At 44.1% G+C, this 26,202-nt stretch overlaps 1 long non-coding RNA gene across 1 annotated transcript; it reads left to right on the top strand.

Annotated features, from left to right (window-relative positions):
• The first annotated feature begins 11,584 nt into the window (after positions 1-11,584).
• Positions 11,585-14,147, top strand: LOC109549783 (uncharacterized). Its single transcript, XR_002176167.3, has 2 exons — positions 11,585-11,984; positions 13,123-14,147. It is a non-coding gene; the product is annotated as an uncharacterized lncRNA (long non-coding RNA).
• The last annotated feature ends 12,055 nt before the right edge of the window (positions 14,148-26,202 follow it).

Raw genomic sequence — 26,202 nt, 5'->3', positions numbered from 1 at the left:
TGAGTGTGCAGTGCAGTAAAAACAAAACAAACCCCAAATTCATTTTTTTTGGCTTCTGAACCTGAATTAGTGGAGCAATTTCACTACAGAGTAGATGGTCTTTGTTTAGCAAAATACTTTGGTACGGTACACCGTTGTAACGTGAAAGAGGAGGCTCCCAAGATGTTATTTGGAAAGGGACAATGGAAGATATAGTTAAAAAACATTGTCTAGAAAATCAAAGGGAATGCGGGGGTGGGGAAGGCCACAGAGAAGAGGACACATCTTAGAGGAGGGGAGAAAAAAAGCGGGGTGGGGGGAGGGAGGGACAGCCACATGGCCCACTTAGAAGAGAGATGTGCAGTGACAAATTCCCAGAGGCACAGGGTGGCTGACTACTTTGAAACACAGGGCTAGCATACATTAGTTTTATTTTTTTTTATTACATGCTACTGACATTTCACCTCCCCCTACCCTCTCAAACCTTTAAGGATCAGCTAAACTCCTACATCCTTTTGAGGTGGTGGTCTGGAAACACGATATTAGCAGCAAAGGAAAAGAGGTTTCCACCTCCTTTTCAGGGCCATGATCCTAGAAAGTAGTATCTAAAGAAGAGGTCAGAGGTCCTGAAGAGCCCTGCAATCACCAGAAGCAAAGAGAGCTGAGGGAATGCCTAGAGGAGCCAGGGCTGGTGGGAGGAGCTGGGGCTGGTGGGAGGAGCTGGGGCTGGTGGGAGGGGCCGGACTGGTGGGAGGGGCAACTACCAAGTTACTGCAGGAAGGAACGAAACATTCAGGAGCACTTTCAGAACCAATCCTATTTGTCTCATCACAGAAGGAAGTGGGTGGTGCAGGGGAGAGCTACATAGGTATCCTCTCCTTAATGTCATTAAAGCAATGAAAATAGAGAATTGATTCAAAGTAAGAGCAGAAAGCTGGGAAAATTGGTGCTAGTTTTATGGCTGAAAGGCTACAAGTAGTGCTGGATGTTGCTTGGACTTCAGAGGCAGCACAAATCGAATGGGAACCCTACTTCTGTCGCCTGTGAGCTGGGTAATCTTGAACGGAACAGAGCCTCACGGGACCCCAAACTAAGAAATGGAAGTAAGAATAATGATCTTGCTGGGAATCATGCCCCCTTTATCCCTCTTCTCCTTGCCACTCCCAGAGGAAGAAGCCAATTTCCCCCTTCACCATGGCCACCCAAGGCGTTAAGACAGCCAGGGGATCTGAATTAAGGAGACCCTATCGAAAGGCGCTCCAGCTCCCTCTGCAGTCCTTTCTTCCTACACCTGTGCTCTCCCAAGGGCCCCCAGCTTCTCTCTCTGCTTGTGGCTGTTAGGGAGCCCCTTTTCACGCTACGTGGACCAACTCCCCTCTCACTCTCCAGCATCATGCAAGCCGGCAGCTCTAGGGCAGTATCTCAGAAGTGGGTTTGTGGTGGATTCCAACACAAACTGAGCAGCTCTTTATTTTTTTTAGCAACATGTTTGGAAATGTAGGAAGTGGATGGGTGGGGAGAGGTACAAAGAACCCACCCTGTATGAATCAGATACAGCAGGAGACAATGATTATGTCCCGAAATGGGTAAAAGGAAGTTCTGGGACATACCCTGCACTCTCAGCATTCCCTGATTTCTTTATGATGCCAGGATTGGACAAACTTATTCCCCAGTGGAAGAGGCTTTCTAAGTCAGAGAGCAGACGCACCACACGCCTGGGCTGGGGAAGGCCTCATGGCAAAGGTACAGTTTCTCTGACCAATACACTTTGCAGAACCCAAAGGTTACCTTGACAGCTTACCATTGAAAGTCTTCCTTGGTGCTCATTTCACAGCTCAGTGATGACTTTTTTTTTTAGCTGGTGTCTTGACTTTCTCAGTCCAAACTTGCCTGTCCCCTACCCTCTTCTGCCACGCCAGGCATCTAAAGCCCTCTCAAGCTTCTTAAAAGTCACAGGCTGGGCTTCCCTGGTGGCGCAGTGGTTGAGAGTCTGCCTGCCGATGCAGGGGACACGGGTTCGTGCCCCGGTCCGGTAAGATCCCACATGCCGTGGAACAGCTGGGCCTGTGAGCCATGGCCGCTAAGCCTGCGCGTCCGGAGCCTGTGCTCCGCAACGGGAGAGGCCACAACAGTGAGAGGCCCGCGTACCGCAAAAACAAAAAAGGGTCACAGGCTGTAATGCAGCTACCTGGGGTGCCCTACCTGCCTGGAAGACTCAGTCCTGTCCTTCATTTGCTCTGCTTTATTTTCTTCTGTCCTTCCTCCAGATTTTGAGCTCCTCAAGGACAGTCACTTGCTGGAGGTACCTGGGCATAAAAACAGTTTGTTGAATGAGTGATCCTTTGCTGTTGGTCGTTGTACATGTACGCACACACACGCATTAGTCAGTGTTTATTGACTTCACCATGTGCCAGGCATTTTGCTGAGCATTTTATATGCATTTTCTCATTTCATCCTAAAAACACATTGTCCCAATTTAAAACCAAGACACAAAGTAACTGACCTAAAGTCAGACGACTTGTAAGTAGCAGAGTCACGACTCTGACCAGATTCATCCACCTGCCCTCCAGAGTTGTTTGAAGGTAGAAAACTTCAGAAATCATTCTAAGCAAATTGGAGAGGTGAAATCCAGTGAGCTGTGCAGTTCAGGGAATGTGCATGAGCTTATTCACTGTGTGACTTTGAACCTGAGCCTCAGTGTCTTCCATCTATAAAATGGGGATAAGGGTTTTGAACAACAGGCTTTTGTACGAATTAAATAGGCTAATGTTAATGGGTCTTACCAAACCTGATCAGGGCTAGCACTAGGGTGAAGCCAGCCGGCCACCCACCAAGGGCCCAACTTTGAAAGAAGGTGGTCTCTCTCAGGAGCCGACCTCCACCCAGCATGACCTTGACCATGAGCACCTGTGTATGCCTCACCCTAGTCCTGCTCCTGGCCCTCAGGAGGTGAGGAAGCATTATCAGTGCCTCTCTTTCTTATTTCTCCCTAACGAAGCTGAGTTTTCTCAGGCACCAGGGTGGAATTGTTCTATCTGTAGGAGGAGCTATTTCTTCCAATCATCTCTCTTTCCTCGTAGTCATACATACCTCAGTACTATTACTGTATTTATTAGGAAACCCCCCTGACCCCAGAACTACCTTCATATCTTCAATGCAGTTTCCACACATGGGGGGAGTGGTTTACAGTGGGTCTAGTTTTCTATGGTAGCTCAAAGGGTGCCCTTGTGCAGATGTGGTCCCAGGCACAGTCTCTCCAGGAATCACGCTTTTCTTTCCATTTCTATAACCTTCGCGGCTTACCCCAGACATAGGGATCTTACCAAGGCTTCAGCAGAAACTCTGCCCTGGGCTGTGGATGCCATGCTTGTGCCCTCAGCCCTGTGCCGGGCCTGAGGCTTTTGACTCCTCTTTAACTGTTGGACATGCAGGTAGCTCTGGAGCCACGTCGGAACGTCAGCCAGGCCCTGGTTGCTATAAAGTTGCTGAATGACGTCTGGGTTCTCTGGGAATCATTGCCATGCGGAGCTGTAAGGGAAATGCCGCTGGTTGCCGGGTGGAGGAGATAGGGCAGGCAGTGCGCCACGTGCCCCCAGGACTGGGAGCCGCTGCAGGAACAGGGACTCAGTGCCGGGTGGAGGAGGGGCTCCTGTCCCCTCGTTGAGAGCTCTGTGCATTCATAAAGTAAATGTGAAGATAGGCCTCGGGGAGCTTAAAAAAATATTCAATCTTTTTATTTTGTTAGCATTCACTCAATATTTTCATCCTCCCCCTTTTTCTCTCCCTCTTGTTCTTAATAAAATGGCATATTTTTTTCCTAGAAGTTTATGAAATGTAGCTTGAGAAATAACCCTGCCCAAGGACAGAAGAAACTAAGTTATATGGCTAATGCCCCTTTCTGTTTTTGGAAATATTTCTTTGGGCATTTATTCCTGTTTGCCCTTCCTGTCTTGAAAAGCCAAACAAGAAAATGGAGCTTCGATTCTCGATGCAAGTTCTCCATCCCTCTGTCCAGCAGAAATGTGTGAACCACACGTGGGAACCACACCTGTTATTTTCAGTTTTCTTACAGCCACATCCAGAAGAGTGAAAAAAGAAACAGTGAAATGAATGTTCATAATATATTTGCTTTAACTCAATATATCCAAAGTAATATTTCAACATACGATCAATATAAAAAATTATTGATATATTTTACATTTACACAAAACCCAGTGTGCATTTCACACTCACAGCACATCTGCATTTCAGCTGGCCACACTTCCAGTGCTCTGTAGCCACCTGTGGCTAGGGACTTCCACACTGGACTGCACAGTTCTAGATTCTCTGTATCCACTGAGTTAGAACCACCATGCCTGGCAAGGCAGCGCGATGGACTCAGGCAGACCCGCCCACCAGTTGCCACATGATGGTGTGTCACTTTGAGCAAGTGACCTGAGCATGCTGCACCTCAGTCTCTCTCATCTATAAATGAGAACAGCGTCTCTATCTCCTAAGTCTGTTATAAGGATTTAAAACATTGCTGAATGCAAAGTCACAGATGCAGAGTCAATGAGTGTCGATCACTGTTATCAGTACTAGTAGTAACAGCATCCAGGTACGGATCTCACAGACAACGGGTCTATATTGTGAGTGATCATCTCAGGACGTGGTGGGAGACTTGGAAGGGAGGTTTGACATCATCCAGTCCCAGCCATCCATCACATAAGCAAGAAGACTGAGGCCCAGAGAGAGGAAGTGATGCCACAACACCCCGTGGCAGGTTAGAGTGGACCCCTGACATCTAGTCACATGTTCTCACATATTCCTCCACCTCCCAAAGGCACATATGAGGCTCTGACATCAATTCCACATTTTTTATTTTATTTATTTATGTTTTTATTGAAGTATAGTTGATGTACAATATTATATAAATTACAGGTGTACAATACAGTGATTCACAATTTTTAAAGGTTATACTCCATTTATATTATGATTATTTAAGGAGAGATAAAAGTTCTCACGTTTAATGTATTATACAATTAATATGTAATATAGTATATAATAAGTATAGTCTAGTAGGTAGTATGAAATATAGTATAGTCTAGTATACAGTGTGTACTATATATTATAAAATAAATCTAAAACAGTAGCTATCTTCTATAAGGTCCTTGTCATACGTACCATACACACAGCACACATGTTCGGGCACACCCTGAAGAGATGGATGTTATTTGTATTAAAAACAAAAGGTGTAAGAAGACATAATAGTATGAAATCAGTGCAGGACAATTTATGAGTAATATCAGGAAGTCTTTGTTAAGTGTGCCCTCTATTATTAGACTAAAATAGCCTCCCCAGGGACACAGAGGAGGCCCCGTGACTTGAGACATTTCAGCCAGGACAAGGCACTGCTAAGCACAGAGAGAAACAAAGTGCCCCCCTCCCAGGGGATGCTCCCGGGGACAAAGCTTGAGTCTTAGCCTCCTTTCTGAGTCTAGGACGTAGAGCAGAAGTTTGCGCCCGAACAGAGCATGGCTCTGTGTGAAGCAGCCTCATCTTAGTGTCCGACCGTGTGAGCTGAGCTACAGGCTTAGAAACTACTAAGGGCAACTTAAAAGATGCTATGTCAGAACCCCACAGCAGGGCAGGGGAGCACGAAGGCAATTACTAGCTGCATGTAGAGATATGTGATGGGCTCAGTGTCTCTGGATTTCTGTGAGGTGTGTGACAAGGTGACACGTGGAAGCTTTTTGATCTAAAGATGACAGAACAAGAGCCTCATAGGCCCCTCATAAAAGCTTTGGTAGTTGATTGAACAATCTCTCACAAAGGGGAGTGATGAATGTGGACCCAAGGGAGCTCTCTAGGAGCTGCAGAGTCTCCTTAAATAAATATTAAGATGGATTGTGGTAATCAGAGGCACTAGGACAGAAAGGCTGCCTGCCAAACTCACTAAATTGTTTTGGAAAGCACTACAGATATACTGGATATCAAAAAAATAAATCACATCCCAAATGATGATACAAAAATTGTGAAGAAACACCAAGATTGAACAACAGTAACAGCAACTGCCTGGCGTGTAATATTCAATAGGAATGAAAGGTTTTCTGGCTCCGTTAATGGATGGGATTAATTAATAGCATGTATAAAAATAAAAAGTTGAACATAAACTCGAAGTGTGTCAGAAGTGCCAAGGTTGTGCCACATCAACTGCTGTGACCTCCACTGTGTGCCCAAGTCCAGTCGTCAGCCCTGGGAGGCGACATCTCATCTCGTGCACTGCTCAGACTCTGCCTACAGGGTCAGGTGGGCTTCTGGGCACCACTGTGTGAGAGAGGGTTGGAGAAATGAATTGTGTCTGGAAGCGAGGGATCCAAATGGTGACGTCACATCACAGCCCGACGGCTGAAGGCCTTAGGAAGGTTTAGAAAGAGGGGAGGAACTCGGGTTAGGTGATGGTTGGGTTCAAATTCCGGAAGGATTGTTGTGAGAAACAGAACTATTTTTGCTCAGGGTGACTTAAAAGGACAGAGTCAGGGGACGTGGAACAAATGCTAAAGGGCAGATATTGGCTTCACATAGGGAGCTATTTCCAATGGTGGGAGTTGACAACAGTGGAATGGACTGCTGATGAACTCCCCGTCACTGCAAGTGTTCAGTCAGAGGCTGAACGGTTACTTCCCATGTTTGGCACGAGCAGATTCGATTCACACCTGGGGTGGACGATCAGACGGGTTTGTATCCCCCTTAGGGTTGAGTCTAGAGGAAGGCTGCCACCTTGCTGGCCCAGGCAGAAGAACCCATTGCCAGCAGAGGGCGTGCTTACTGATGACCGGTGCGCAGGCTGCCTGGACCATGGGCTGGTGTTGTAAGGAGATGTGATGGGATTCGAAGTGAAAACAGCTGGCAGGGGCCTGGTCACCGGGTCCAGAGAGAAGTTGATGAAGCAGGCAGGGCCCAGGGTGAAGAAACTTGTTCACCTGAGCTAGGGGGCCACGGGTTTCTAGCGCTGGCACGAATGCAAAGGCCTGCAGGCCATAGGCGGCTGCGGTCAATAGGTGAAGTGGGCCGGGAGGGGCCATGGGAGAGCTTGGGGCCCCTCTGGAGGGGACAGTGGCCACTCAACTCCAGACCACCCACTCTTGCCGCTTCCTCTGTGCAGCATGTCAGGAACTCTTACTAAACCACAGTCCTTGCATTTCTCACGTTTCCACTTTGTTTGGGGTTTTTTCCATACACCGTTCTCTTCAGGCCTGCCTTCCTTCTCCCCCTGCCCCCAGTTGGGTCCCCTCCATATCCACACACTCCTGGGGGAAAGGGGGTTTCTCCCCCTGGCCCTCTAGGAATCAGCTGCTCAGAAATGAACCCTCTGACTCTGTGTACATCTCGTGCTAAGAGGTGAAGAGAAGCCAATCAGCCCTAGAGGCAAAAAACCCATCTTTTCGGTGCCACCCTCTCTGGTTTCCTTAGTGGCTTTTCACTTTTACACACCTTAACGTGAAAGTTCCTCTGCAGGTTTCCCTGGGGGTAAGCCCAGTCGAGTCACACCTGGACTGCACTATTAGACACCAGCATCCTGCTTCCCACCGGTTTAGCAAACCCCACCATCTCAAGTGCCTTCCCCACCGGGAAAAAGGGGATGAAGGGAAGTGAGACTCATATTGAGCCTCCCAGGGCCAAGTCTCTGGTCTGTGTCAGTCACATCAGGCAGCCAAGTTTTTACAGAGACGTCTGGCCCTTGCTGGGGCACATTTCATCTTTATGAAACGTGTCCTTTTCCCTCTGCCCCCTAGCCCACCCTCCCTCACCGTGTGTCCAGTGGGCAGCAAAGGTGGTACTTCTGCTGATGCCCCAACCTGTGGGAGAGTCCAGCTTATGAAAGCGGGCAGCCTGACTTCAGGCTTTCATTTGTGGACTGAATAAGCAGGCGGGGTTTCTCCGCATCACCCAGAATCCTCGGCACCAAGCTTGGAAGAGTCTGCACCAGGAAGAGAGTCAGGGTGGCTTTATCTGGGGTCAGGAGGCTGAATGGGGAGGTGAAGAGCTGAAATTCCTCCATGCACACCAGGATCAGTTCACTTGGTCGGGGTGCCTCTCTCTCTCTCTCTCTCTCTCACACACACACACACACACACACACACACACACACAACCACATGGATTATTCCTCTAAAAAGTTCTCTGATTTTTTGAACCACATGATGTTTTCAGTGGATAAACTGTTTATGATTCAAAAGGGCCACAGTTCATTAGACTTTGCTTGTGACAAACTGACTGCTTTCACTTTCTCTAGGCAGCCAGCAGCTCCCAAATGAGTAGCACCACAGTGCCCATTTGTACCTGACAGCGCTGCATGATTGCGTATGTCCTGCCCTTAAACTTCCCGATGGCAGAGCCCTGGAAACTAGACCGTGGACCAGAGGAGGAGTAATGACAGCCAATGAAAGGGGAGCCAAGGCAGGCCTCCAAAGCGAGTCGCTTACAGACTGAGGGGGACATTTATCAAAATCCAAATCGTCCATACGGTTTCCATCATAACCAGCCAACCCCAACTGTAACACTTGATTTTTTGGGGAAAAAAGAGTAAACACAGCACCCAGCTACAACACTATACTTTTAAACAAATTATTATGTAAACAATTTGGAAGATTTCTGCCAATGATTCACTGGGAAAAATGAAGAGGGCTTGTAAGTTCCAGATTTTTTTTTTTTTAATTAGCAGAGGACTCTTCTATTTGTTTGTGTTATGAAGATTTAATCAGCTAGGTAGGCCCAAAGCAAAGGCTGTCGCTCTGCTTCCCTTTCCCATGTTGAAGTCTTTACTCTCTATTTCTTATTTCTAGGCATTACTGAATTACCTTAGAGCCTCATGATGGACTGAGTTAATTACTCACACGAGAGGGCACAGGTAAAACATCAGATAGGACACTGAAGCTTAACAGGGACAACTGCTTAGAGGTCCCCCGTTTGTACAGGGCTTGGGGCGGGGTTGGGAGTGAGACTTAGCTCGTGTTAATCAGAAGCACAAGAAGTTGGTAGATGACCAAAGTATCAATTGTTAATACGATATGGGAGTGTAATGTCTCACACTCCCGTGGACTTGGTTGGCACACTCTTTTTTTCTGAGCTGACCAAATTCAAGCCAGAAGGTTATATTCTGTGCACTGCCCCCTGGATGAGCCCTGGGTGCTGTTCTGGCTCAGAGGCAGATGAGACGATGATGGGAAAGGCTGAGTAAATAGCTAAAATATCAACAAAAGATTTTATCATCGCCCATCAACAATGGTTAATAGGCTCATGGCTTTTATGAGCCACCATCCAGTGTGAGAATATCTAGCAATCAGTACTTTTTTTGTAATATTATTTTACTGATGCGGGCAAAGGACACTGGATATTTTTTGAGAGAAGAAACTATTTCAGAGGATATGTTAACCATGTCTTTTACTTTCTTTATTCTGGTGCTTTTGACGTCTTAGGACCTTGCTGACCTTGGAGGGACTCCCCCTCCCAAGGTCAGAAAATTCCTGGAGATAGCCAACAACTTGCCTTTCAGCATGCCTGTCAAATGCAGTTAATTGGTCCTGTGTCATTTTTAAAATTATAATAATATACATTCATAGTAATAAATCAAATAGTAAAAAAGGCTTATAATACAAAGTGGCAGTTTCTTACCAGATGCCTCCATAGCCCAGAACCAGCCTACAGAGACTGTTCACTCTTTCTGTTGGTAATTGTTCTGAAGTATCTCCCCATAACTCTAAATAACATGCATTATCCACTTCCCGTTCTGCTGGAGATGTAGAGGGGTTTGGTCCCCTTACAACCAACCCCTTCCCTCCTCTCTCTTTGAAATGTTAGAGAATTGTATTATTATTTGTATTATTGTTATTATTTCTAGCATCTCTATTGTTAAATGGTAACTTTAACACACTCCCCCTTTACCTCTAGTTCCAGTTACTTTTGACACACTTTCTCTTTTGTAAAATGAGGGTATTCGTTTCTGGGCACTTTCTTCTACTTTTCTTCTCCCTCTCCCCACTCTTCAAGTCATCTCAGCCCTCCCATCTTCTGTCGGCTGTGCATGTACTCGTCCCAATTAATGTGATGTAGCTGACACTCTCCTGCTCGAACTGCAAGTCCAGCATCAGCGTACTACAGCGGCCAGACCAGGAGCTCCTGAGAAGGGAACCGAGGCTGATTTCCACTAGTGATTTTCTCTGCTCCCCCAAGGAAGCCAGCCAATTCCTTGTAGCAATTCACTACTCTTTGCAAACGATCGCTCCGGTGGAGAACCCATTAATTTTCTTCTATCACCTCCTCAGAGACCCTCTAAGCCTCACAGCATGAGAGGTTTTGGCTTTATGAGAGTGGGGAGATGGTAGGGGTCAGGGAAGAGAATATCTGGTTATTTAAAATATCTCTATTTCTTAATTTTTCAATTTACTTGGTGACAGTAATAAATAGAGAGAGCTGGAAAAATGCCAAGCATGTGTCAGAAAACACGGGTATTTTTGTCCTGGTGCAAGTTCTGATTCCTCTTAATATCCTATATTAATAGGATATTTAAGAGACTACATTGTAGACATACTGAGTGCTTTGATCTAGAAGGACCTGCAGCGCCCTCAGATGGAAGCACTGAGCATCTCCACAGATGCTGCTCCCCACCTCCTGCAAAGATTCCCTGATATCCTGTCTTAAACTTTGATGCTGTCTTGGCCTCCTCTGGCATAGACCTTAATATTTCCTTACTGGGGCTGCTAAAAATCTTGGGATTGGTTCTTCTCTCAAGGATCACCACCCACTTGCCACTTGCCACTCTGCCCAAAGGTCTAGGACCATTGCAGGCTCTCAACTTGACTCCTCTTCATTATTCAAGTCTTGACTTCCTGTGCTGGCTCTTGGCTTCCCACTCTGCCTGGTTCACTGAGCTGGCCCCAGCCTCCCCTGCAGACGGCTCAGGGCCAACAGATTGCTGACACCAGGAGATTAATTAGGTCCAGGGAAGCTGGAAGCAGGTGGCTTGAGTGACTTGGCCACTCGTTTGCTGCTCTTTCTCTAGGATAGAATGCAAACACACATACACATTCCTAGTGTCATCATGACCATCATAAATAACCCAAAAGACCCTGGCCACAGGGATCTTAACTCCAATAATAATGGGCAGTCAGTTTAGCTGCATCTCAAGCAAAGAAGTACAAGTCAGTAAACCAGCTCTGGAGAATCAGAACCATTGACCACACATAATTCCGGGGAACGGATCATAGGCTCAAGTCCGAGGGCATGTCTGTCAATAAGTCTGGCCCAGTGCTGAATCATTTAGTTTCTGGTAATTAGGCATCTTCTGTTCAAGCAAAAAGTAACCAGATAAATATCTGCTGAGGTGAGCCAGTAATAACAACAGGAACAGTAATAATAGATTTGCATTGTAATCTCTAGATCTAAAAGCACCTCTCTTTATTTGTTTATGTATTTATATATTCATTCACTCAATGGACAAGTTTAGGCTCAAAAGACGAATGAAGCTGTGTGCAGGGGGCTGTGCTGCACAGAAAGCCCTTGCCACCCAGGAACTCGGTGTGTCTGGGGACACGCTATCTACACAAGGATCCACAGCCTGCAGTTAAAATGCTGAGACAGAAGTTGCACCACATGCCATGGGAACAGCGTGGGGACTCAAGAACTCTGCTTCTCGATGAGTTCCTTCACGTCCAAACGTATCTCTACATTACTTACTCTCTTTACCTCTGGCAAGGTTGAATGGCGTTATTTTACCCAACACCAGGAATCTTCCAGGAACTCCAGACAGACTCAGGCAGGTGAGGTCAGGCAGGCATGTGTTCATGGAAGGAAGTGGGCAAGCAGCTGCGGGGGCAGACAGGCCTGCCGATAGCCTCTCACTCAGGAAGAACTCTGCCTGCCACCCATCCCGGAGCTGGGGAGTAGACATCCAAGGGTGGACCATGGAGAGAAATGACTTCAGCAAAGCCCCACCATATGAGCAGAGCCTGTGTCCACGACATCTCAGTAAGGAATTTTAATTCTCCGTTGTGTAATGTGGCACAGAAAGTCATCTTTGGGGATGGATTAAAGACACCTCGGTAGTCATCAGCTGAAAGCTTTTACCCTGAGCGCTCACATCTCTACGGGAGCCGGGCCTTTCAGAGTCGAATTGTTAACAGGAATTCTCTCCTAGGTACCAGCGCTTCTCTGGGAAAAGATCCAAAGTTTGGGTCAGTCCTCCCGGCATATGCATTCCTGGCCTGGGCCATCAGATCTGTGCCAGCCTGTGCAGGCTCGGTGCACCTGCCCTCTTTGCTCCGGACTCCCGACCCGGAGTTGGACGGTGGGGGATGGCCGCCTGTACTGGTGCCAAGAAAGACCCACCCTGACTCTCTGCTCTCTCCCTTCTCCCTTTGTTCTAACATTTTCCTTGGATTATGGCACGTGCCCACCTTGGAAAACTGAGGAAATACAGACAAATTTCAAAGGAGGAAACAACACTTTTTCTAAACCATACCACGCAGCAAAAAATTCAGTTAATATTTTAGTGATTTTTCTTGCAATTTTAAAATCCACGTTGTATATATAGAGAGAAGTTTGAGGCTGTGGGGGGCTAGAGATGATATTCTATAACCAATTTGTCTTCTCATTTCATATTACACGAGTGTTTCCTAAAATCAATAGGAGTGTGTCCGATCACTTAAACACTGGAGATATTTGGGGTCATGCTTTTCTAGACAGACCCACACACATCCTATTTTCGTTCTATTATACATACTATTCTTTTTTTTTTTTTTGCGGTATGCGGGCCTCTCACTGTTGTGGCCTCTCCCGTTGCGGAGAACAGGCTCCAGACATGCAGGCTCAGCGGCCATGGCTCACGGGCCCAGCCACTCCGCGGCATGTGGGATCCCCCCCGGACCAGGGCACGAACTCGTGTCCTCTGCATCGGCAGGCGGACTCTTAACCACTGCGCCACCAGGAAAGCCCCATACTATTCTTTAATCATATTTTTTACTTAATAGCCATTATGGGTAGGTCTTTATGTTAGTAAATATAGATCATATGTCAATTTCTTTATAATATTTTGTAGAACAGAGGTTACACAATTTCCTTAATACTGTATCGATAGACATTTAAAATTTGTCCTTTTCTTTTTTAGTCAAATTAAAAAAAGCATCATGATGGGTCCCTGAAGTATTTCTTTAGAACAGGCTCCTGAAGCTGGAGTCCCTAGCGTCAGCAGGAGTGTGCTTTGAATTCCTGCCCTTGCCCTGCAGGTAGGTTGTAACACTATTTCTAGCAGCAGTTTATGAGCACGAACAGCTATGGTCCTTGTTAACATTTAAGATCTTTTTAAATCTATGCTGATTTGGGGCTATAAATATCTCACTAAGGCTTTTTCACATTTATTGATCATTTGCATTTCATTATATTCTATCTGAATTGCCTTTTTGTATTCTCTCTGCTTTTAAAAACAGTTGTTTACCTTTTTCTTAATGTTTTATAAGACCTTTTTATATAATAACTATATTAATCCTTTTATACGCATTTGACAAGTCCTTTCCTGCCCACACCCTCTTACAAATTTTCCTTATCTCTTAACTTTATATCTGGCAGGTGGTTGTTTTATTTCAAAGCACATTTAAAATTTTTATGTATTAACATGTATTAATCTTTTCCTTAGAATATGTCAGATTTTGGTTACGTGCTTAGAAAGAACTTTCGCAATCTAAATTTTCATACAACTTTTCACTCTATATTTTCTTCTATTGCCTTTATGGTTTCTCCTTTTTTTTTTTAACTTTAAAATATTTAGCCCATCTGGAATTCATTTCAGTCTGAGGTATGAATTTAACACTATTTTCCCCTGAAATGATTAGTAGCCTGTCACAACACGTTCCCTGGCTAATCCTTCCTTTTTCCATAGATTTAAAGAGACATCTTTACACATGTACCTCGTCCCATGTGCTTCTGTGGCACTTCTTGTGGGCATCACATCATGATGAGAGATGGTGACACCTGTTAGGGGAACCTCTCTGCCTCAGCACTTTTGTTGCTTCCAGGTAAAAACTCCGGAATATACATACACACTGTTGGGATGTTGACCGGCATTTTGTTATATTTGCAGATTACAGAGAATTATGATAGTCTCATTAAATATAATAAACATTTTGTTTCTTCCTTTCCAATATTTATGTAATTTATTTATGTCTCCTTCCTTCTGGGAGTAGCTAAAATGTGGCTCCGCAGCAATGCTGAGACATAATACCGAGTGGGGACATCCTTATTTTACTTTACCCACAGATCCCTCTGTCTCACAACTAAGTATAACACAGGCAGGGTATTTCTGACAAACATTCTCCATAATGGGGGGAGAACACAGGAGCAGTTATTGAATTATTATCAATAGCAGTTATTATCTGTCACTTAAGCAATAAATGAGATTGGGGGGTGGATTTTCTCCCTTAGCAAATATAATTTTTAAAATATAAATTATATTAACATACTTCATGCTGATAAACTATTCCCATATTCCTTGGAATAAATCTGGCTAGTTTATGTTACTTTGTTATTTGAATGTGTTCCCAGGTTTAATGTGAAAATATCTCATTAATAAATGTTATATCTATATTCATAAGTGCATTTTTTCTATAGATGCTTTTTATTTTTATTAAGTTCAGGCTTCAATGTGATGCTAGCCTTATATAACCAGTTAAGACAATTTTAAAAAACATTCTATGTTTTGGAATCTTTAAAATAGCGTTACATTTAAGTATCTCATCAAGGTCTGATAAAATCATCTGTGACTTGTATTATTTATATGGAATCTGAAAGAGGGTGGACAGTAATTTGCTTTTTTTTTTTTTTTTTTTTTTTTTTTGGCTGTATGCGGGCCTCTCACTGTTGTGGCCTCTCCCATTGTGGAGCACAGGCTCTGGATGCGCAGGCTCAGCGGCCATGGCTCACGGGCCCAGCCGCTCCGCGGCATGTGGGATCTTCCCAGACCGGGGCACGAACCCGTGTCCCCTGCATCGGCAGGCGGACTCTCAACCACTGCGCCACCAGGGAAGCCCAGTAATTTGCATTTTTAAAAGCCCTCCCTTCTTGGGGTTGGGGTTCTTTGATAGAAAGAGTAGTTTTACAATTTCCATGTGATTAAATACTGATATTTTTTTGGCCATTACTTTCTAATTTTATTATACTGTGGTCAAAGAATAAGGCTTGAAAATTTCTACTTTATTTAAAGTAGAACTTACGAAAGCTTTTGGGCCTAGTTCATGATCATTATTTATAAATATTTCATTAACATGTTAATATTTTTAAAGAATGTGCTTTATCTCTTTGTGGCTTATAAAAATTTCCTCTGTAGCTAGTATGGCAAGTTTGTTAATTATACTATCAGTCCCTCTATGTCTTTATTTTTTGTCTCCTTGATCTGCAAAATTCCTTTTTTTAATAGTTATTTATGTATGTTTTTGTTTGTTTGTTTATGGCTGCATTGGGTCCTCGTTGCTGCGTGCAGGCTTTCTCTAGTTGCGGCGAGTGTGGCTACTCTTCGTTGCGGTGCATGGGCTTCTCATTGCAGTGGCTTCTCTTGTTGCAGAGCATGGGCTCTAGGTGCGCGGACTTCAGTAGTTGTGGCATGTGGGCTCAGTAGTTGTGGCTCGCAGGCTCTAGAGTGCAGACTCAGTAGTTGTGGCGCATGGGCTTAGTTGCTCCGCAGCATGTGTGATCTTCCCAGACCAGGGCTCGAATCCGTGTCCCCTGCATTGGCAGGTGGATTCTTAACCACTGTGCCACCAGGGAAGTCCCCTGATCTGCAAAATTCTGTGCAATGTGTTAAAACTTTTTGATACCAAACATTCATTTCCTTACATGTTTTACATTTTGCATAGTTTCTTCTGAAACCAGTATTTCAAATGCAAATTTCATGACCACAATGTCTTAATTTTTGATTGTATATTTTATCAATAAACATAATTTTCCCCATTTACTATTTTTATACTTTTTTCCTATATAAAATATGTCTGCTAGATCCTTACCTATCTCCTAAGTGTCAAAGTATCAATCTTTCTGTTCATTTCTCTTTAGGAACATCTAGGTTTTGCCTTTTGAAGCACTCTGAGCTACTTGGGCTTTGAGTAGGGAAGTTTAGCTTACTTATTTTTTTGAATGTATTCTGATAACTGATCAGTTGGGTCATATTCTTATTTCATCTTCTATATTTATCTTGTCTCTAGTATTTCTGTTTTATCTTCTTTACTTTCAGTGTGTTGACCCAATAATATTTTTTTCCTTTTGCTTGTTCAGAATTTGGCAAGTTATAGATCCAATTTATATTTTCCAGTGGTTACAATTCAGTTTGTAACTGTACAATTCAGTTTTGTAAAAAAAACATTACACAAAAACAACCTTGATCTTATATTTCACTGTAATTGTAAAAAATGAAATCGTTTCCATGAAACAGGCTTTAGAAGAGAAAGACATCTTGTATTTCTCTCCCTCCCTTCTTCCCATATCAGATCTGGATGTCCCACAGTTGGCAAGGCAGCTGGCGAGAAGTTTGAATTTGCCCTTGTTTGAGGGAAAATTAGTTCAGTGTGGCTTTGCCTTTGTCACAGAGAACTTATTTGGGAATGAAAAACGATGAACTAAACACATGATAACATAAAAGGGGGTGAACACATTCCAATACTGTGTTTCTTTTAGAACTGTTTTGTTCTTTTAATTGATGTGCATGTAGACTGAGCTATTTATGAAAGTTACTTGTTTTTAGAAGTGTGTGTGCTATGTGCATGTGAATGTGTTTGTGGTGTCTGTGGTATGTGTTGGGTGCTTGGTGTGTGTACTTTCTGGTGTGCATATGGTTTGTGTACGTGTGTGATATGTGTATGCAGTGCATGTGTGTAGATGTGTGGTGTGTTTGTGGTGTCTGTGCTGTGCAAATGCCTGTAATGGGTATGGCATGTGTAGTATTTCTGTGTGGCAAGGTATTTCTGTATTTGTTTGAGTTGTGTGTAGTTTATGTGATCTGTGACATGTGATGCTTATCAATAGAGCAAGTTGTGTGTGGGCACCTGTGATGTGTGTTCCACATGCCTAGAGTACTGCGTTTGATGTGTTTGGCATATGTGTACATGGTGTGTGTATGTGTGTGAGTGCGTATGTGGTGTAATACATGTGTGATGTAGTATGTGTATGTTGTGGGTATTTGTGTGTAAAGTACTTTGTGTCTGGTGTGTGTGTATAGTGTGATAGGTATACGTAGCACGTCTGAGGTGGTGTGTGTGATAGGTGTGTGGCATGTGTCTTGTGTGTGTGTGTTAGTGTATAATGTACGTGTCTGGTTTACTGGACATGTGTAGCACCTGTGGTGCGTATAGTGTGTGGCTTGTGCAAGTGAGTCTGTGTAGGAGGTAGTGTGTGTGTGCACTTGGGTGTGGTCGTGGGCCCTGTGCATCTAATCTTGCACTGGAAGAAGCAATTTCTCTTCACCCCGTGCAGGTCCTGGTGGGGACCAGGCCAAGAGGACTGGAACCCACTCAGCCCGTCTATCCTCCCTGGCCCAGCAGGAGGCATCCTCTCAGATGTGGTGAACAGAAGCCCACAGTCTGGGGGAGATGCATGGAAGTGAGTAGTGGTGTTCCAAAGAATTGTCCCAGGGACCCCAGGCCCTACATCAAGGTCCCATGGGTTAGGGGTGGACTCCTTTATGTCCTGAGGATTGTGAGATTTCCTCCTGTCAATTATTACAAAGGTGGCAGATGCAGGGTCACAAAGGGTGGCCTTGGGGACAGTCCTGGAAACGATTTGGGTGGGCCGGAGACTCAGTGCAGGAGGGAGGTGTGGAAAGACTCTCTTTCTCCCTGGGCGATAGGGGGCCAGGTGAAAGGCAAGGTGTGCCCATGAGGCGTTCAGGAAAAGGATTTCCCTTCTCCTCTTAGTCTTCAGCATTACTTTTGGCAGGTGTGCTTTCCTATGCTGTGTTTCTGGTTCATGAACCTCAAGCCGTCAGGAATCTGGCCTTTGCTGAACCGAGGGGCACTTGAGACAGGCTGGTGTGTCTGATTCGCGGTCCAGTAAAACAGAGGGCAGTCTTTGCGTGCCCCCATATCCTCTCTGAAGCCAGCGGCAGGGGGGCAGCACTCCAAGGGAGTGCAGATGCCGGTCGATGCAGGGAAACCTGCATCTTTGCTCCTGGTGGAGCAGGAGAGCTGCAGAGCAAGATGCTGGTCGTGGCCCAGGTAGGGCCAGGAGACTTGAGTGCCGCCCCTCCTCTCTGAGGACCCTCACAGGCACCGGCTCAGCCCTGCTCCTGTGAGCAAATAGATCAGTGCTCTTGGATCTATCCTGCTGTCTCTGATTTCTCTCTCATAATTTCTACCTTCTTTTTTTAGTGACTATATGAATACATGAATGTACTGTTTTTAACTTTCCATTCTGAAATATTGCAAACCACACGCAAAGTCAAAGCCCCCTTTGACACCACTGTCCTGGATTTTACTTCTAATCCTGGCCCTCCTCCTCAAGGGTTATCAGTTTAATGTTTATCGTTTTATACATATTTTCACAGACAAAAATATGTAGTTTTCTTAACATATATAGTATTATATCACACACTTTCTTCAAATTCTCTTTTCACTTATGCCTTAGAGGTATTTCCAGATCAGAACATGCAGAAGTACCTAATCTTAAACTGCTGCATTGCAGTGCACAGTGAAAATACACCCCAATTCCATGTGACACTTTTTTTGGTGGACATTTGAAGTGCTTCCTTTTTATCCTACCTTAAACAATACGGCAATGAACATCTCGATGGATATGTAGTGTTTCTCTAAAATGGCTACCTAGATTTAGAAATGTCAAGATAAGAAACGTACATTTAAAATTTAACCGATAATGCCAAAAACTTCCTCAAGAGGATTTGCCGATTGATACTTTCACCAATAATACCCACATTCCTTTTCAATTTTTATAAATATGATGAGCAAACCAACGGTTTCCTTGCCGTTTTAACTTGCATGTCCTTGGTCATGGAGGAGGCTACATAGCTTTTCATGTTTGTTGTCAATCTGGCTTCCCTTTCCTGTGAACTGTCTGCTTTCATCTTTTGCCTAGTTTTTGACTATTTGCTTTCTCATTGATGACAGAAAAGTACTTTATGTATTCTGGAGATTGATACATTTTATAAATTGCTAACATTTTCTTCTAGTCTATGGTTTGTCTTTTAACTATGATTACAATGTCTCATCATCTAAGAACTTTCAATTTTGATGTCATCAAATTTATCACAAATTTTTTAAAGTTACTTTTTCTTTATAGCTTGGCACTCAATGGACTCTTCTAAGTGTTCATCTTTTTCCCTTAAGCTTTGGAAAATTTTGTATTTATTTTTAATATTCCCTCTCCTATACTTCTCACATTCGTACCTTCTAGAACTTTGCGAATAAATTTTAGAACTTTGACATCTATTCACATTTCTTAACTTTTAAATGATTATACCCAACTCTTCCTTTGTTTTATGCTCGGGAAAAATTTCTTAGCTTGATTTTTCTTTAGTTATGTCTGTTTTACCATGCAGTATATTGAGTATATAGTAAGTTTTTTTACAATAATAGCTTTGTGTATGTACATACATACATACATTTTTTAAAGAATCGTGATCATTTCTTTATAATAGCAGCCTATGCTTGTTTCATGGGGATCAACAGTGTCTTGGCTCTCTCTGAGAACTTGAATTATCCCAACACAGAATCTCGCACATCTTGTTTGCAGATGTTGGCTCCTCTCTTGCTGGTCCTGGGCTTCCTCAGCTGCTTGGTAACTCTTGGTATCGCTCATCTTTGAATCTGGCATTCCTCTATGCTGGGACTAGTTGCTGTGACCCGGCAGCAGAGGCTTGGGATGAACCAATAGGCCAAGGGTTCCACTCATTACTCCTCATTATTCTCCTGGGTGAGGAGCTTCCCAGCGCCTCTTGGGTGTTTCCAGACATTCAGGTCACTACCCTGACTCTTGGGCTCAGGTACTCAACTCACACCCTCTCCTGATTGACAGAAGCAGCAGGGTGGGGAGAGGGGAGGGTCTGCACCCCTGGCTGCTCCTTTTGTGCCCAGCCAATCACCCTGTCGGTCTCCCCAGATTCCCTTCTGGCTCCTGATTCACCACCTTTGGGGCTTCAGACACCTGGTGGGCTGCATCCACCTTTTGCAAAAGTCCTTTTCTGTGTGAATTTGGCTTATAGTTCCCTTCTGCAAAATGATCCCATTCACTTTCTGTCTTTTAAGGATTCCTCATAGTTTCTGATCCATTATAGAAATGTATTTTTTGTTTGTTCGTTTTCTGGCTCTAATATTGATTTTATAAAATACCTTTTCTGTAACTTTTCAGGATTTGGAATTGGAGATGAGAATGAGCGTAGGTGTAGTTCACCATCTTCATCTAATTTTCCCTCACATTTGTCTCTTGAAACTGGGTTCCAAATTAATTTCTGCATCAGCCTCCTGAATTTATTTTTTCAGTATCCATTTTGCTATTATTTGTTTTATCAATTAATCAAGTTGCCTTCACTGAAGAATTCAACAATGAAGATTTATCTTTAATCACTCTTTTTCCCCCTTCTCAGATTGCTTGCTCTGTATGACAGCCAAGTTATAGACTGGTTCTAAAATATTTATAAATTAAAATAGACTAAGGGGATGTGGATCTTATCTACACTGGCAAAGGCAGAAAGAGCAGAAAGCAAATACCCATCCAAGGAATTGTGCCAACAGCTCTGAGGAAAGTCTGTGTGTGGTTGGCAGGGCACAAAGGAAAGAACATTTTTTTGACCTATTTGGGTGGATTCCAGAAGCCCATACCCAGGATGAGAGGCTCAGCCTTTAATTTCAATCTGCTCGTGGATACAGACACTTAATGGCTCATTAAGCACCAGGACTAATCATGATTTGATTTCCCACAGAATGTGTGTTTGAGAAAGTGGGTTGTACAGTGGTTAAAGGCTTGATTTCCTGAACAGCAATTCTCAAACTTCAGCATACGTCAGCCTCACCTGGAGGGCTTGTTGGAATAGACTGCTGGCTCCAGAGTTCTGATTCCAAAGGGCTGGGGTGAGGCTTGAATATTTGCTTTTCTAACAAATTTTCAAGCGATGCTGATGCTTCTGGCCAGGGACGCACTTTGAAAACGAATCCACAGTCTGACAAATTTAGGATTAACATCTTTATCACTTCTTAACTGCTTGAGCTGGAACAAGCGATTGATCCTCTGCACCCTCAGTGTACTTCACCAAGGATCCCAATAGGCTAGAATAATAGAATTTCCCTCACTGGGTTGGCATAAAGATCAAATAAGATAAAGTTTACACTAAGCACTGAATATGCACCCAGATTACCTCAAATACTCAAAATCTAGATATAATCACGATTTGCTTTGACAAAGTTAAGGACAATAACTTAGAATTTAAAAAATACAATTTATTCTTACCTACACTTTTAAACTGTATGTCAGAAACTTGCCATAGGGTGTTCAGGATTGGATAACTATTGCTTATCTTCCCATTGTTAGAACCTAGCCCCAGGCCAACTTATGGAAAAGCCCATTAATCATGGGTCTAGTTAATACCATATTCAGTTTCAGGCTACTTATAAAGGTGAAGAAAAGACATATATTAACAGAACTCATTATGCCACTCTCTTGATAGTTCACATTTTAACATGTAAAATCTACAGGAAACTGCCCCAAATCAATTAAGGATACCAGGCCTGAACTTCGGATCCATATGAAAAAGTCCACTTTTCCATAAATGTATATTATTGCCCTGGAGCTGGTTCTCAAAGTATGTTCCTGACAAACACCATCAGCCTGACCTGGGAACTTGTTAAATGTAAGGTTCTCAAGTCCTACTTGGATGAACAGAATCAAAGCTCTGGGGATGGGCCCAGGTGACCAACACTTGCCCACTAACTTTGACAACCACTGCCCCGAAAGACAAATGATCACAGGAGAAATGTGCTTTAGCCCAGCTCCCTGAGTTTACAGGTGGGAACACTTACATCTGGGGAAAAAAACGAGCATCAAGTGACAGGGTAGCTTGGTAGCAGAGCTGAGGTTAAGAGGCAGGCATCTCCCTCCTAGCCCTGCCTGCTCCCCCAGGCTGGGTGGGGGCCATCACAGACCTGAGTCACCCAGGCCCACCGATGAAACAAAGGCTCCCCCGGAAGCTTGGAAACTTCCCTTCGGAATGCAACTGCTTCAAGAGACAAGCATGCTTCCTTTGTTTTTAGTGATGTTGTGTTATCACCGTCAGAGCAGCTGAACAGAGAGCCTTACCAGAATCAAAGGCGCCAGGAAGGCAGACCTCCTCTGGAGGCTGTGCGGGCCAGCAGCACACAAGGCCAGGCTGCCAGGAGCACGGTGGGAGACGTGGCTCTGGGAACGGAAGCAGCCCATGGACGGCCTTCTCGGACTTCCTGGCTGCCTGTGGTACAGAGCAGAGACACAGCTGACTTTTTTAATGTGCTGTGAAGGAGTCAGCTCCTCCAAGACACAAGTCAGCCCTGGGCTTACTTGAGAAAAATCTTGATTGTATCAACACATCTCAATGACTCTCCTTCTATTCTTCCTTTGTCTGAGAGACCAGTGAAAGCTGAGGCTATGTCACTGCATTTGAGTGTCAGTGAGGGCAACAGGTGCTTTTCCTGGTGGTCGCCTTTGGGTGTCAGGTAGCCCCCAACATCACGGGAGCAGGACCAAACTGAATGGGAAGCAGGGCTTTTCTTTCTGCTCTTTCCCCCACCCTCCTCCCGGATCTCAACACACGTACACACACCTGCAAGGACTCACTACAACTACAGCAGAAAGGAGGTGGGGGAAGATTAAAAACGTGTGGTTGCTTATATATACATTTATGTACACTTTGGAACATGTATATCTTTACATTTTACATATAGCATATATATATGTATCACATATGTGTGTATACATGCATGCATATATTGTATATCACACATGCATGTATATACATATACATATATAGAGACACACCTTGGAGATACTGTAGGTAAGGTTCCAGACACTACAAAAAATGAATATTGCAATAAAGTGAGTCACACTTTTTGGTTTCCCAGGGCATTTAAAAATTATGTTTACACTCTACTATAGTCTATTAAATATGCAATAATATTATGTCTAAAAAAACAATGTACATAGTTTAATTAAAAGATGCTATATTGCTAAAAAATGGTAACCATCACCTGAGCCTTTAGCAAGTCATAATAGTAACATCAAAGATCACAGATCACAGATCACCATAACAAATATAATAATACTAATGAAAAAGTCTGAAGTATTGCTAGAATTACCAAAATATAACACAGAGACACAAAATGAGCAAATGCTGTTGAAAAAATGATGTCAATAGATTTGGTCCACGGAGGGTTACCACAAACCTTCAATTTGTAAAAAACGCAATAAAGCGAAACGCAGGTAATGAGGTGTGCCTGTATATGTCATAACACATATAATCAGTTGTGGAGTCCAGGTGGAGACTCTTTTCTGTTTGCCTCCAAAAACTGTCCCATCTTCATGTTCTTTAATAGAGTGAAGTCCTTAACAATACAGAATACAGATCTGGCCCCTTATCTGCTGCAAGATTTCTGCACATCTGGCTCCTGCTTCAACCATTCCCAGAGGCCACTCTTGGGCAAATCTGAGTAACCTCTTGACTACTAAAGTCAGTTGTCCTCTCTTCCCGTTTCTCCAGGTGGCAGCTCAGGGCACTGTTAACCATGGCCTCTTTCACCTCACCACCCCTTCTCCTCCTACCCCTCCCACCCTTCCATCCAGCTTTGCCTAGAGAAGAGGCGCCACAGCTTAGATCACTTGGACACAAGACCCAGAGAACTTTCTATGGGACCTCATAGCCCAGCCAGGCAGGAGCTGCACGTGCCGGCTGAGTAGGAGAATCCTGGGCTTACATGGCTTTCCTGGCCCAGGCTCCTCAGTTGTACTGAGCACGTTCTATTGATCACTGACAGATGTTCGTGGAAGAAAATAGGGAAACAAGCTGGTCAATCCAGGTAGTATATACAAAGCACAAACTGCAAGACTTTCTGTTACTGGTTCTTGATGGGGTGGCAGGTACATAGAAAAGAATTCTCAAGCCCCAGTGGAGGGTGAGAATAAACATCTTTTGCTGTTGCTTCACCAACACTCCATCGTCCACAAAGATGGGTCCCAGTGTTGCTCACAAGGACCCTCTCTGAGGACGCACTTTGCCAGCCCTTGGAAGCCCTGCCATTTCTCTCACCCACATGCTCTTGGATATGGTTTTATGAGGCAGGCGGTGTTGTTTCCAAAAGCCACAGCTCAGCATGTTTTCCATAAATCACTTTAATAGAAGACACATGAAAAAGTCAAAAACTTCTTTAGCACGTGTGAAATGAAATTAAGAAACAGTTACAAAAATACCAAAGAATCTGTTGGGTGAATCCAACATCAAGGAGAAAAAGGGGATCTATTCCCGATTCCTAGGTGAGGTATCAGTTTCCTGCCAGGGCCAGAATGAAGGCTGCCTTCCAGAAAGATTAGTTGTAAGAGGGAAGCAAAGGATGCCAAGAAAAATAATACAGCTTGGTTTAATTAACTTAGCTGAATGCATATTTTCCTTCTGTCACGGCAGCTAACTAAAGGTTTCTGGCCCGATTCACTCAATCCCTCTACCCTTTACTCTTCTCCATTCAGTCCTGAACTCCTATAGTGCCCTTAGGAAAGGCCCCCATTGAATGAGTTGTCCTAATATCTTGATGGCCTTGTCTGCTCGGGGCAACTTTCTGTCTTGATATTGGGTTTCTGAAATTCTGAAGAGGCCAGTCTGAGACTTTCTTATATACTATCAGTGGGGCTATAAACTGGTGCAAATTTTATGGAGGGAAATATCAAATCTGTTCAAATAAAATATACTCTAGCCTTTGACCAAAAATTTCAGTTTTACGAATTTATTATACAGAAACATGTACACGGGTATGTTGCAAAAACCCAACTTTCCATTGAGAGGTGACTCAATCAATAAATTATGCTACAACAGAGAACTGGATTAATAATAACTGATATTCATTGGAAAGACCAAGATGGTTCTATACGGATTGACATGGAAAGATTCAACAGGATCTTAAGTGAAAAACTAAATTGCAATAAAATATGTATAGTAAACATTATCTGCATAAAACAGGTTATGCATCGTATCACGATCTGAAAGACTATACCCCAATGCTGATGGTTCTGGGAGCGGGGGAAGGGCATGGTAGCTTTCCACCCTCCCCATATGTGATAATGGAGTACTTTTAGCTCTTCCTGCTTCCCAGACGGTTCACCAAGATGCTTCCATTCAGTTCCACTCAGCTGCTTCCACTGGACCTCGTAACCAAGTCCAGAAAAACCCTGCTGTCTTTTTCCCCTGCCTTATCACATCCCTTTTCTGATGAAATACACATGCTTGAATGGGGAGAAAGTAAAACTAAGGGAGAAGGTAAGCAATTTGGGTGAATAATTCACATTTTTATCTATAATGTTTTGATTATTTTTAGAAGACATCACCATAAAGATTAAACAATACAAAAAATGGAAAAAAGATGAGAATAGCTATCTGCTTTACTCACCATGTGAGCAGATTCGCAGGGTACAGCCATCCCCAGTCCTGGTTCTTGGAGGCCTTTGGAGGAGGAAAGCAGCCTAAGATTCCACAAAGCTGCTCCGTTGTCATGTGGACCCACATGCGTTGAGAAGGTGCTTTCAAGGCGCCACAGACATTAAGGAGAGTCATGTCCAGCCCTGTGGAGCAACGATGCAAGGGCAGAAGATCTAAAAACAAGATTTTCCCCAGGGAGGGTCAGGAGGGGCCCACAGTAGCTGGGGCTCTCAGAAGCCAAGCAGCACACCTGAGTTCCTCACAGGCCACCACTGAGCCCACTCGCATCAGGTTCAGGGGCAGGGCCACTGCCGGGGAGGCTCTCAGCGGTCAGGGTGCTAGGAGAGCACGGCTGGTGGAGGAAGTGTGTTTCAGGGGCTCCTCCAGGAAGCTCCCTGCTCCGGGACCTTCACGAAGTCACCGCCACCTTCCTGCAATGACAGGCAGGCTCCGGCTCTCTCGGCCCTGCCTCTGCCATTGCAAGTGTTCTCTATAGACATCACCCACCTGGTCTCAGGACGCCTGAGCTCACGTACAATCCTGGTGCTAAAA

The sequence above is a fragment of the Tursiops truncatus genome, chromosome 16 (assembly GCF_011762595.2).
Source record: "Tursiops truncatus isolate mTurTru1 chromosome 16, mTurTru1.mat.Y, whole genome shotgun sequence".
Classification (NCBI taxonomy): Eukaryota; Metazoa; Chordata; class Mammalia; order Artiodactyla; family Delphinidae; genus Tursiops; species Tursiops truncatus.
This window is presented reverse-complemented; position numbering and strand designations above follow the sequence as displayed.